The following is a 14,237-nucleotide window of genomic DNA, read 5'->3' as shown; positions in this document are numbered from 1 at the left end:
GAGCACTCAAGAAAAAGTTGCCTGTGTTCTCTTCAATGCTTTCTTTTTTTTTTTTTTTTTAAGTAATGTGCACATTTTTATAGGATCTGCATGTCCTGCTAGCTTTTGGACTACCTTTTTGCAATTGCTGTTCTGTGGGATTCTTAGTACTTCATTTCCTTCCTTTAGTATTTTCCATAAGAAAAAACTTCCTTAGTTTTTCTGTATAGAAGGCAGTTCTCAGAGGAGTGCCAGCTGTGCCAGTGCTGTTCTTGAGGAACATTGCCTGTATCAAGTAGCAGGGACTTGGTACAGGTAGTAGGGAAGAAAGGGAAAAGATCTTAAATTGATTAAAGGTTTGTGTGCCCGGCACCTTTCAATAAGCAATCTCTCACTCATGGGAAGATGTGATAATTGTACCTATTTTACAGATGAGGGAACGGAGGCTCCAAGAGTTTAAGTTTAGCTATGACGTCGTAGAACTGTTAAATCCAAGCACCATAAATTAAACTCACTTACGTGGCTTTAAAGTTTATCTTGTGTGCAGGCTGGAGACAGAGATGAAGTGGGTGACAGTATCATGAGGGCCCCAGCATTTGTAAGTGGTGGCAGCTGAGAGAAATAAGCACTTTTTTGTTTACCACTGGCAGTAATGAGGTGATTTCCTGGCATGTTGTTGTTTTGTTTTAAAGATTTTATTTATTCATGACACAGAGAGAGAGAGGCAGAGAGACGCAGGCAGAGGGAGAAGCAGAAAGAGCGCCACACAAAGAACTCGATGTGGGACTCGATCCCTGGACTCTGGGATCACACCTTGAGCTGAAGGCAGACACTCAACTGCTGAGCCACCCAGGCGTCCCTTCTGGCATGTTTTATACAGTGGTTCTCAAACTTGAGTGTGTATTAGAATCTTAATTGGAGGGCTTTAAAACAGTGCTGGGTCCCTCTCGCAGGGTTTGTGATTCAGTACGTCCGGATGGGACCTGAAATTTCACATTTCTAAAAAGTAACCACTGGTGAGAACCACCGGTCTAATAAGTCATATAGAGGAGTAAAATTAGGTGGCTGCCATGTACTAGACACTAAATTTGGTGATGGGAATGTAAAAGTAAGAAAGAACCTCTGACCTAAATTGGCAAACTGTTAGCTCCTGTTTTCCAAAATAAGTTGTGTTTGGCTTCAGTAACCTCAGAGTCCTCCAGGGGGATGTAGGTCTGAGGTTCAGAGGGAGAGGAAAGGAAGGAGAAAGGTGTGAGCCAGTGAATGTGAAACAAAATTGCATGTGACAAGAGGGTCACCAGTAATTAGCTTAGTTGGCCTATTTTTTTTCTGACTTAAATAATATCTTTTTTTCCCCCCTAGGCTTTTCTATTAATTGTGATCCAAAGAAAGAAACTATGTAATAGTCTTATGAATTGAAAGATTACATCTTTTAGCACCCCCTTTAGAAATGGCCTTTGAAAGAAGTCCAAAGCACTAGGTTAGGAATAGAATTTTTGGAGCTGAAAGAAAACTTTAGTAGTTTCTAGTATTCTCATGTTACAGATAACATAGCTATTTTAATTCTTTGCTAATGATTTGTTCTGTTTGGTGCCTTGACTAGGAACACAGCCTGGGAACCAGGCCTTCTTTTATCTTTTTTTCTTCCCTAACATGCTACCTGGACCCAGTTTTTCTTTATTTCACTGAACTGACTTGACTAAACCATTTATTTGGCCATTGTAAAGAATAGTTGGAAATCTTTAGGTATAAATGATATTGATAATTTTTATATTTATCTAACCTTAAAGTGTGCTTTGTCTTTTCTTGGATTTTTTCTGGCATTATTTAAATTTGGAAAGAAAAAATAAAGTAGGGAAAATGAATGATACCTCAGTAATTTATATATACTAAGTATTTTAGCAGATGATCAGATAGCATTTAGAGTTCTTTTAATGTGATAAGCTGTAGTTAGTAATATACAAGTTCCAGTTCACTTGACTAGTTATCCTGAAATGTGGTAGTTTTGATTCTGTGGGACAGGTTGTTGCTCTGAGATGGGATTCCCTACAGGAATTATTAGGCTTCTCATATGAAGTGGATTAATTATGGTTAAATTTAATTTCTTTTTTCATGGTTTTCCTTTGATTAATGTCCAGCAGTTTATCTTTGTTTATATGAAAATATCATGGGAACCCAGTCACCTGCTTTTTAGATTTTAAAGATATTTATTTATTTATTTATTTATTCATTCATTCATTCATTCATTCATTCATTCATAGAGGCGCGCGCGCGCGCACACACACACACACACACACACACACAGAGGCAGAGACACAGGCAGAGGGAGAAGTGGGCTCCATGTAGGGAGCCTGATGTGGGACTCGATCCTGGGTCTCCAGGATCATGCCCCTGGTTGCAGGTGACACTAAACCGCTGTGCCACTGGGGCTGCCCTGCTCTTTAGATTTTAACCATAGGTATTTTTCTTTCAAGATCTTTAGAAAGCTGGTTTTAAAGAAAAATTATTTTTTGTTTTGTAAATCTAATACGTTTGTGTCTTTTGGAGTTCCAGTATATGGGAATCAGTCAGCAGAGGCTTACTCTAAAGCGCTTTCTGGTGAGATAATCAGAGTATACAACTCATGGTTTTGTCATCGAGTTTACAGACCACTTGGGGGTATTAAGATATGCTTTGGGAAGCATGCATGTCCTCTTCCCTCCTTTCTCAGTTTGGATTTCGTGATCCACCTATAGTCACTCCATTGCAAACACCCTTTAATTTCCTTGCCCCTGTATTCTTTTGTTTTACTCAACTATCAACGTTTGACACCTGTGAAACCCAACTTGGCCAATTTGTTTGTTGTACCTCAGAGTTGAACATAGGTGGAGAAAAATGGAGACAACCCTGCTGACTGGTCTCATTGTAAGCATATAACCTCAATTTCAGGAATATTGCCAATATTCCTACAGTTCCCTAGTATGTCTGTTCCTGGAAATCAGGATTTCAGACCTTTTCTTTCCTTAAATCTCCAGTGTAACCCTCTTTTCCTCCATCTCTTTACCTCATTTTTTTAGACTTTGTTCTTATTTGAGAAAACGAAAGCCACCACAGGGCGATTCCTTTACTTTCTTCCATGAAAGTCATTAGCCTATCTATGTTTATATTTGTCTGCTACTTTTCTTATATTAAAATGGATAAAGTATCTCTATTCCTGGCAAAATCCAATTCCTATACTTATGCCCTGGATTTTATTTCCTCCCATCTTCTGAAAATATTGCTCCTATATTTATTGTTTCTTTCCTTGTCATCACTTTGTTTCTCTCTGTGGGATCTGTTGACATCAGCACTCCAAAGTGCTGTAGGGTTTCCATCCTAAACTGTTCTTTGATGTCGTGTGTCCCTTCTGCTACTGAACTGTGTCTTTGCTTCTCTAAAAAGCAGGACTTTGAAGAGTTGTTGATAGTCTATTTCCTCATCTTTTGTTCTTTCTTTAACACATTACTGCACTGATAACTGCAAATTCTTACTATGTGACTCCTATTTACTTACACCTCTTTCATCTTACTCTTCCCTTCATCATTAGGCTCTCACCATGCCAACTTCTTTTTTTGATTTATTTTTCTTTTATTATTATTTTTTTTAGAGAGAGAAATTGGTGGTGGGGGGTTGGTGGGAGGGGCAGAGAGAGAAGAAGAGAGAAAATCTCCAGCAGGCTCCACACCCCGTGCTAAACCTGATTCAGGGCTCAGTCTCAAGACCCCAAGATCATGACCTGAACCTCAATCAAGAGTCCAATGCTTAGCCAACTAAGCCACCCAGGTGCGGCTACACCAACTCCTTTTACTTCCAAATGCCAACCTCATTTCTGACTGATTCTTGCTGTTCCCACAGTCTGGAAAGCTTCAAATGAGGTCTTCATTTTTTTTTTTTTTTTAAGGTTTTATTTATTTAGAGAGAGAGCGCGCATGAGAGCACACACACGAGTGGGGAGGTGGGGAGGGTGGGGGAGGGTAAGGGGCAGAGAGAAGCAGACCCTCCCCACTGGATAGGGAGCCCAATGTAGAGCTCCATACCAGGATCCTGGGATCATGACCTGGGCCCAAGGGAGATGCTTAACTGACTGAGCCACCTAGGCTCCCGCACATAAGGTCTTCAAATGAACATTCATATTTCAGAGAAGCCTATCCTGACACACTATGTAAAAAGGACTCTCTCCTTCAGTTAATAGTCTCTGTTTACCTTTCTGAATTTTCTTCACAAAACTTCATATTGTCTAAATTATCTCATTTATTTTTCTTTCCTGTCCTCTCTAGATTATAAGCTTTATGGAAAGAGCTCTTGTCTCTGTACTTGAAACATAGTGACATGAAGTAGATGTGCAATAAATATTTTTTAAATGGATGAGTGAAGGTGACTATCTGAGCTGGTTTTTTTTTTTTTTTTTTTTTTTTTTTTTGCATGGACTCTTCTAAAATTATTTTCTAAGTTTAGAAGATAAAATTCATTTATGCATTCAGAGTTAATTGAAGCAAAGGCAAATAATGTCCATTGAAATTGAGCAAACCTAGTTCAATAGATTTTATTATCCTAATTCACCTAGGAACATTTTAATGCACACATTTAGTTCAGATGTACCACACAACTATTCAGCCCTTTTTTCCTTTCAATGTGGCTCAACCACTTTTTGGGTCATGGTGGCTGGAGAGAGATGCTTGGGGTTTCCAACTCAGTGTATTTATATTGAAACTGTTTTGTCATTGGTCCTTAGTTGACCATGGAATTGCTAAGATAATGCACTTTTTGCTCTTTCTGTGGCCAATTTCCACTTTTTCTGTTTTTGCTCTGAAACTTCAGACTCTGCCCCATTTGTCTTGACTCTTGGATTCAGATCAGATTTTTTTACATAGTATTTTGTCATTTTTGCCTCAGGTGCCTTTGTAGGATGACCTGTGGGTTTTCCTCTTCCATCACATTTTTTTTTTTTAAGATTTTATTTTTAGTGATCTCTACACCCATCATGGGCCTCGAACCCACAACTCCCAGGATCAAGAGTGACACTCTGCTCACCGAGCCAGTCAGGAGTTCCTCTCTTACCTCACATTCTAAGTTGCTCCAATTTGAATAACCACCCTGGGCTTGCTACCTGTGACATCACCTGGTCTTAGCTTGAACCTTAGAATCTTTCATCACTAGTTCTTGCCTTTTTCATTCTTGTTCTTGGACTCTTGATTCTCACTCTCACCACATTATACTTTTAACCCCTCAATTTCACATTTCTTAAAATTCTATATTTCTTGCTCTCTAAAATATGATGGATTCTAATACTAACTTCATGGAAAGACTTAGCTACTGTACCCTTTTTCTTACACTTCCTGTATATTTTGCTGAACTATAGCTATGCTTGTCTAAGGAGAAACCTACTATTTAATACTGGTTAGGAAATGGCATGGCATTTGATTGCTTCTTTCTCTCTTAGAGAGTAGGAGATAGCTCTTGTCACTGTCTCCTAGTATGTGGCAGAAGAAGAAAAAAGTAACCATGGCTCAAAATAGGGTTGAGATACTATAAAAACAGCCACAATTTGCAAATAATTTTCTCTTTTTACATATCAATGTCTCAAAGAATCATCTTTGGTAGTATCAGTTTGATTTGATAATTGTTAATATGTATCCTGGATTCTATTCTTTTTTCTTTTTTTTTTTAACTTTTACACTAAGTATCTTGTCGTATGCTGTGTATATAAAATGATTACCCTTGTAAAATAGAAATTTATGAAAATTCAGAGAGGTAGATGTTAAGGACTGACAGAAGTAGTAGTATGGCACCTGTTTAGGGATAAGTTTTTGTTCAGGCTTCAAATTTAGTTCTTCTTTGAATATTCACTAATTCATGAAAAGTGGTTTAGAACATTATCCAAAAGATTTGTTTTACTACAAAAAGGAACAGACTTATCGCTTGTCAGGCTTTTGGCTAAGATCAAGTGAAGGAACAGACTTCCTGGAGTCTGAAGGGATTCCTACTTGAAGTTACTCTGGTCAGCTGGGATTGTGTTGAACATTCTGCAGACAGAATTGTTTCAAATCTGCAGCTGCCTGGGAAACCTTCAGGTGGTTGAGCCTGGCTCACACAGGAGGAACCAGATAGATGATCCAGACATCAATTCTGTTATTCTGATGACTTGTGATACTTTTAAGTAAGAGGGAAGATTGGATAATGAGTGTCCACTTTGCACAAGGTACTGAATTAGGTGATTTAAAGAAGAAAAGATGTTTTTTTTTTTTTTCTTTTTTTCTCTCAAACTTTTTATCTGGATTGGGGTATTGTGTTATGAGAGGCTAGCAAACTGTGAAGGTCATTATATTGAGATGGTGATATTGCAAAGTGAAGTCATGTACTTGTGAGTGTGGAGATGTCATAGCAGCATAGAAAGGGCTTTCCCCCACCCTCTCACTGCAGTAGTTAGGGAAGGTCTCACGTAGGAGCCAGCATTTGGGGGCAGAATCCTGATGGAGGAGTAGAAATTTCCCAGGGGGCAAGCAGGAAAGGTCTTTTGGAACAGCAAGTTCAAAGGGATGTGGCTTGAGAACATAGTCTATTCAGGGAAGTACAGCTAGTTCATTCTGGTATAGAAGTGTAAAGTAAGAGGTGGAGGAATGAAGGATGATAAGGCTGGACCCACATCATGGGATCTGATCATTAAGGGTATTATTTGCCTTTAGATCTGAAGGGGTTTAGACTGAATCTAGCCACTGATGTGAAAATACTGCATACTTTTTATTAGGAGTGCATTTTTTAAAAAAGATTTTATTTATTCATGAGAGACACACACAGAGAGAAGCAGAGACATAGGCAGAGGAAGAAGCAGGCTCCCTGCAAGGAGCCCAGTGTGGGACTCAATCCCAGACCCTGGGATCACGCCCTGAGCTGAAGGCAGATGCTCAACCGCTGAGCCACCCAGGCATCCCTAGGAGTGCATTTTGGAAGGATTGCTCTGGTCCAGCATGGGAGCTGGATTTGGAGGAAGATGAGGGAGGATCCCAGTTGGGAGGCACACCATCTTTTGCAGGGAGAAAGGAGACTGCATAACAACCCTTAGACTGTGGCAGAGTCAGTTATGGAAATGGGACCAAGATGCACAGAAGGAATTCTTTCTGCATGATTGGGGTAGGCCATGGAGAATTTTCTTAGAGGAGGTGGTATTTACTTATTTTAAATGGAAATCATATTGGATAAAAATTGTGACATAATAAAGATCAGAGTTTTATTCAGAAGGGACAGAAATGCTGGATATGTCTTTTAATCCTAGAAGGTGAGAGAAATTGAGTTTGAAGAGTAATTTAACTTTTGGGGTGACAGTAGAGGGCATACCAAATTACTTTTATTGGAAGGAATAGTAAAAATGGAATAATTTTAAGTGGGTTTTGGTACAGTTTACAGAGAAGTTAAAGGTCACCCCGAGGCGCATGCCTGGCCTTAGTGACCATGGAAGTCAACCCCTAAGGGTTAGCTCTTGTTGTCCTGTCTCCCAGGATATGCTTATCAGAGAGGTAACTCTGCTATGCCAGGTTCTGGGGCCCCCGTTCTTTGATGAATTTCACCTGTTTATTCAGGTCATGAATGTCAATGAAATCAGATAAGTAGGGGTCATTTTTGTTCATGACCAGTTGGTGCAGTTCCAGTAGTGACAGATTTATGCTTTTTTCCAAGTGTAACTCTAGCACACCCTTATATTCAGCCAGTTCTCCCGGTTACCATAGTCTGGTCAGTCTTTCCTTTTTCTCTCTTTCTCTCTTCTTTCTTTTTTAGATTTTATTTATTTATTTGACTGAGAGAGAGAGAGAGAGAGAGAACATAAGCAGGAGGAGCAGCAGGCAGAGGGAGAGGGAGAGGGAGAAGCAAGCTTCCCTCAGAGAAGGGAGCCCAATGTGGGGCTTGATCTCAGGACCCTGGGATCATGACCTGAGCCAAAGGCAGGTGCTTAACCGACTGAGCCACCCAGGTTCCCCCATATTTGGTTTCTTGATATCCTGAAGAATTTGGGATTTGGCCATCTTGTTGCTCTGCAACTTCTGAGTTTCTCAGCATCTTTCTCCTCTTGAGATTGGTGAAGAAAATATTTGGCAAAGTTTCTCAAAGTCACACCACTGGGGTCAAAGTAGTAAGAAAAGGACAGGTAGATAGATGTAGGAGGCATAGAGCTCCAGGTTGATTTGGCAATTTGATGGTGTCTCTGATTCCTAGATGTAGTTTTGGTGCAGCTCTGAGAGGAATGCATAATCGTGATGGGTGGCCAAGAAGGGGTCCTCTGAGGGCACTGTTAGGAGGTGGTAGAGAGCCAGTGGGATGTTGAGCTCTTTTTCCTTCCAAAAGGCACTGTGAAAGTAGGAAACCACAATGACTCTCAGTGGGGAATGTCTGTCTTGAAATAGCTTGATATAACAAACAGTTTGAAGAGCTTTGCAAATGCATTCTTGTCTGCTGCTAGACTTAGGTTCAAATTAGCGTTAGAGGTTGGAAACCATTCTGCTAAGATGTTATATTAAATAATGGGTTGAGTGAGTGAAGCATACAGGGCTTAGTAACTGGAGCACCTAGCCTGGATTATAGGGAAGAGGATCGTGAGCTGTGCTGAAAAGAAAGTTGGGCTTTGGGATCGAATCTTGTTTTGCCAGTTGCTGTGAGTCTTCCAGCAGGATGGGTAACTTCTTTGAGTCTCAGTTTCCTGAGTTATAAGAATATGAAGGATATTTACTTTCTATGGTCGTTGTGAAAATTAAGTGAAATTATGACACTCAGAGTATCTAGCACATGGTAGATTCTTATTTCCTTCCGTGTTACAACTTTCCTGTTAAATATTTTCATAGCTGGAAAAGGAAAACATTTTGACTAATAGTTTATTTCATCCAGATTTCTTCCTTCCTCACGCAACCTGGAATCTTCTATTCAGTGCATTAATCTGATCCTTTGAGAAAATGTAACAGGGAAAAGTTTGAAACCTTCATGTTATTTTGAAGTCTGTCCCCTTCCTATTCCCTGCATTTTGGAATACACAGAATCCCATCAACATGCCACTGTAATTACTTGTACCCCCTGTAATAGGTTGAATTATTCCAGAGTTCATACACAGTGCTTTCATCATTCATATTTGATTCTTAGTTAGTCTCTACTGTACACATACTTCAAAGTGAATGATGCACAGATTTTTGTATTTTACACTAGGAACTATGTAAAATAACTATATTTATGGATGGATAATTCATATTAGAAATTATCTTTAAAAATTGAAAATGAGCAATCTGTTTTATATCCCTACCTCTAGTCCCTTAAAAAGATTTATTTATTTTTTTTAAAAGATTTTATTTATTTGTTCATGAGAGAGACAGAGAAAGAGAGAGGCAGAGACACAAGCAGAGGGAAAAGCAGGCTCCATGCAGGGAGCCCGATGTGGGACTCAATCCTGGGACTCCAGGATCACGCCCTGGGCGGAAGGCAGGTGCTCAACCACTGAGCCACCCAGGCATCCCCACATAGTAAGTTCTTTGTTAGAACCCATTCTAATGACGTCTCTTTTACTTAGAATAAACTGTGATTTTCCTACCATGGCCTGAAGGGCCTAGTGTGATCTATCTTGCTTATATCTTCTTTACCTCCCTCCATACTGGAGCCTCCTTTTGATTCCTTGAAGGTGAGCTAGGTGCTACCCAAGCCTTTTGTACTTGTTTTATGTTCTTTGCCTCGTCATATTTTGGCTTCTTGGAGGCAGCAGTCATTCAGGATTCTCCTTCCACTCCCTGATCTCTTTCCTCTCCATTATGTTTGAACTCAAACATTATCTTCTCAGGGAAGACTTATTTGACCCTTTTGTCTATATTAAGTTCTCTTCCTCCTCTTTTCCTCTGGCAGTTGGTCAGGGCATTTAGAAATGGTTTTATCATCTTCTCCACAGAGCAGTTCAGTGCATAAATACTTGGTCTGGTTTTTATAAATGCTGCATCCTTTTTAATTTATAAGAATGTCAATTATATTCATTTTTGGAATTTTTTCCCCTATTTTTTCCCTTAATTCTCTTATTTGATGTTAGTTTCTTAAAGATTGATTTTATCATCTTCGTAAATTTCTTTTTCTTTAAGATTTTATTTATTTTTTTATGAGAGACACAGAGAGAGAGAGGCAGAGACATAGGCAGAGGGAGAAGCAGGCTCAATGCAGGAAATCCAATGTGGGACTCTCCAGGATTAAGACCTGAGTTAAAGGCAGAGCCATAACTGCTGAGCCACCCAGGCGTTTCATCTTTGTAAATTTCAGAACTGCTCATTGCCAACCTGTGAATATTGATTGTGGGAGAGGGCTGATTGCCTGGCTGGAGGCTGGGAAATCCAAGGGTTCCTTTCTTTTCCTGTATCAGAGTTTGGAGCACTCAAAGAGTTGCATTCACCTGCATGGCACACTTCCCCTTGGGAAGGTGTTTGGATGTGATTTTGCCCACTAACCCTATCCTGTCCTTTCTGTGTCTTTTTTTCCCTAAAATTTTGTTTTTCTGACGGCCCTCCTTGTTTAAAAGTTTTTTTTTTTTTTTTTTTTCCTGAACAAGTTATGCATTTATTCTTTAAATAGCTTCTGTCATTTCTGGAATCTGAGCACATTGGGAGGTAGGCTCATGTTTTCAGTTGGCTGTCCTGATCTAGTCTCTGTGGTCCACTTCAAAACATTTTTTTTTTCAATGTAAGAGATTTTTATCAGCCAGTTGTCTCTTAATTGAAGAGATTTAAATAAAAAAAAAATTGGTTTGGGGAAATATTAAAAATAAACCAAAGTAGAGAGAATAATATTGTGTACGAGGGTGTACTGTTACTCAGTTTCAGAAATTATCAACACATGGTCGATCTTGTTTCACTTATACTTTCATTTTCCTTTCAAGATTATTTTGAAGTCAGTCCTATTCTTCATATTTTGTATTCTATAAATACTTCAGTATGTGGCAGAGATGCCAGTGTAATGCTTAAAAACAGCCGGACTTCTTCCAGAGGGTGGTCTCCTAAATGGCTAAAGCTTAGGTGATTCTTCTCATTGCTTCTTTGGAAAAGACCATCCTATTCATCTCTGTTATGGCCACAGTTTTACACATAGTATATATTTAGTATCATTTGTTTAATGAAATACATTGGTTTCCATAATCTTCATTATGCAAAGCAGGCTGTGTTTTGGCTATGGTGTGGAATTAGGTGACCCTTACTATCAGAATATAACTGGTTTCTGAATTGCATAGTGAATTTTCAGAACAAGAGCCTCTATTCTCATTTTAAAAGGAAAAGCTAATGCTTTCCCAGCCCATTGAAAACTCCAAATAATTTCTCTAAATGTTACCCACGCACTCTTAAATAGGTTAGACATTTTTACATTGTTGCCCCAAACTACAGGGCTCTGCAGGAGCCTGTTTTTGGGTCTCTTTACCTCCCTCCCCTTGCCTTTCTCCTGTGGAGGGGTCCATCAGGCACCTTAGGAAATAAGACACTGTACAGAAATTAGGAACACAGAAAAGGCTACTTTGCTTAGTAGGGCAAATAACAACAAGATAAAGTGAATTTCTTCCAGCTCTCTGCTGTAGTAGAGGAAGAGAATCCAATTGCTTTTGATGACTAAAATGGCACACAGAGTTGTTCACATAGTTGTGGCTGGCATCCTGGATTCTGGTTCTTTCTTCACTTGGCTTCCACATCCAGATAGTCACTGTAAGCCATGTGTAGTCTTCTTTCTCTCTCATATTTCTCTGAGCAATCTGTTCTCTATTTCCATGGCTACTCCACAGTCAGATCACCATGATGTCACCTGGATTATTGTACCAGACACCTTATGGTTTCCCTCTTCCCTTCTGGCTGTTTATGACACTCACCTAGCACTTAAATCGAACCATTCCGGAATAATGAAATCATGACAGAGGAGGGCTACCTAAATGTAAGACTTTAATTTCTCTGAAAGCCACATTGATTCTCTTACTTCTGGGCATTTAAATGTGAAGTTCTTTGTGTTTGGAGTGTTGGTTTTTTCCCTGTTAAGGCCTTTTCACATTGACGATGTTCTCATTTTTCCTTCAGGTTTCAGGTGAGACCTCAGGAAACGCCCTCAGTGTTGTCCAATAGAACTTTCTATGATGAAAGGAAATATTCTGTATTGTTTGCAATGTTTCATGTACTATCCACTAGCTTTCAAGCACTTAAACTGTGACTAGTGTGACTGAGAAGTTGCATTTTAAATTTTACTTAACTTTAGGTGTTAGGTGCCCTAACTTGTGCCCTTACAGCATCTTGTGTTTATTCCCCCCATCATAACACTGTATTACATATTTTCCTAAATTTTTTTTATTAAACATTTCACAAAGTTGGAAGAATTTTTTAGTGTACATTCCTGTATCCATCACCCAGATTCTACCATTAGTACAATTACCATACTTGGTTTTAATACATATCCATCTGGCCTTTCTCTATCTATCCGCTAATCCTTTTTTAAAAATACAGGGATGCCCGGGTGGCTCAGTGGTTGAGCGCCTGCCTTCGGCTCAGGGCATGATCCTGGGACCCAGGATTGAGTCCCACATTGGGCTCCCTGTGGGGAGCCTGCTTCTCCCTCTGCCTATTTTTCTGCCTCTCTGTTTGTGTCTCTCATGAATAAATAAATTTTAAAAAAAATCTTAAAAAAATACATTTCAGGGGTGCTTTGGTGGCTCAGTCAATTAAGCGTCTGACTTCCTCAGATCATGATCCTGGGGTCCTGGGAGTGAGCTCTGCATTGGGCTCCCTGCTGGGTGAAGAGCCTGCTTCTCTCTCTCCCTCTACCTGTCACTCTGCCTGCCACTCTCTCACTCTGTCAAAGAAATAAAATCTTAAAAAAAAAAAATCAAAACAATACCAGTACACATTCCTCTAAACACTTTAATATGCATATCACCAATAGCTTTTCTTGCTATAAAATTTATATATCATAAACTATCCATATTTTTTTTAACAAAGATTTAATTAATTTATTAGAGCAAGAGAGAGAGAGAGAACATGAGCAGGGTGAGGGGCAGAGGGAGAAGTAGACTCCCTGCTGATCAGGGAGATGCCAGATCCTGGGACCACAACCCGAGACCAGCTCGACTCTTAACTGACTGAGCTACCCAGGTGCCCTTAAACTGTCTATGTTTAAGTATCTATTTGCTAAGTTTTGATTATTGCACATCCCAGTGTACCCCATACCTCTATCAAGATTAGAACATTAGATCACCCCATAAGTTTCTCTCCTGCCCCTTCCCAGTCTGTCCTTTCTCCCACCTTCCCAAGTGATGACTGTTCTGATTTTTTTTTTCCTACAGTGTCTGTTTAGCATCCTGAATAGCTTAACATCATGTTCACTGTAAGAGAGAAATGCTTTGGCTTCTTAGTTTTCATATGCACCCTTCTACACACAAAATTAAATTTTGTATTTGGTTTTCAGCTAAATCAGCTCTGTGGCTACCAAAAATAAGAGATTGTTTTAGGGTTGCCCTGGAAGTTCACAGTGGGAGACTTGAGCTGAGGGTTTGAGCTGAGCTGTTTTTTCTCTCAGTAAGTGCTCTAGTGCACTCAAAAGAATCCTCCCCCCCCCCCCCCCCCGAAAAAAAAGAATCCCTGCACATCACAATCCTTACCTTCATCACTACTTTCATTGCTGTTGTGCAACAGCCTTGGTTTTCCAGTTAGCATGTGATTATTGTCAACCACAAATGATATCTTGATTAATTCTGATTCTAATACCTGCTTTGGATTACTGATATCTTATTTCTTATTGACAGTGAGCTCAGCACTGTACTCAAGCTCAAGGGCATGACCAAACCAGTCCTCAAAACCTGTCTTTGTGGGTCTGCCTGCTAGGATAGTGTATAAGTTTGGCTCCATTTAGGAGATACAGACCATAGAGTAATTTAAAACAGGGAAGTTTATATTAAGCAGGAAATAACCTCCTCAGGTATAGGTGAGTCTGGGTTGGTTGGCCTGTGTGTATGGGATGTGTGTGGGGGGACGCATGCAGCTTGGAGCTCTTGGTGTCCTCACTGGGAGATAGTGCCTAGTCAAGACTGCTGGCTTGCTGAGGGACTGGACCTGTGGACATATGGCTAGCATAGGGCACCACTGGATATCCTCCCCATATGCACCATGTAGCAGGAGCCAGAAAAAAATAAAGACAGCAACAAGATCCAGAAAATATGCTTCGGTACATTTTACTGTGACAGAGTGTACAATTGTGCTCAGCATAAAGAAGAA

The 14,237-nt window shown here is 39.8% G+C and overlaps 1 protein-coding gene across 2 annotated transcripts in view; it reads left to right on the top strand.

The window, feature by feature from the left end:
* Positions 1 to 14,237, top strand: part of DNAJC3 (DnaJ heat shock protein family (Hsp40) member C3) — a 91,738-nt gene that overhangs the window by 1,600 nt on the left and 75,901 nt on the right. The window lies entirely within an intron of this gene.

The sequence above is a fragment of the Canis aureus genome, chromosome 17, assembly GCF_053574225.1.
Source record: "Canis aureus isolate CA01 chromosome 17, VMU_Caureus_v.1.0, whole genome shotgun sequence".
In the NCBI taxonomy this organism is placed as follows: Eukaryota; Metazoa; Chordata; class Mammalia; order Carnivora; family Canidae; genus Canis; species Canis aureus.
Note: the sequence above shows the minus strand (reverse complement) of the source record. Positions and strands in the feature narration are given on the sequence as shown.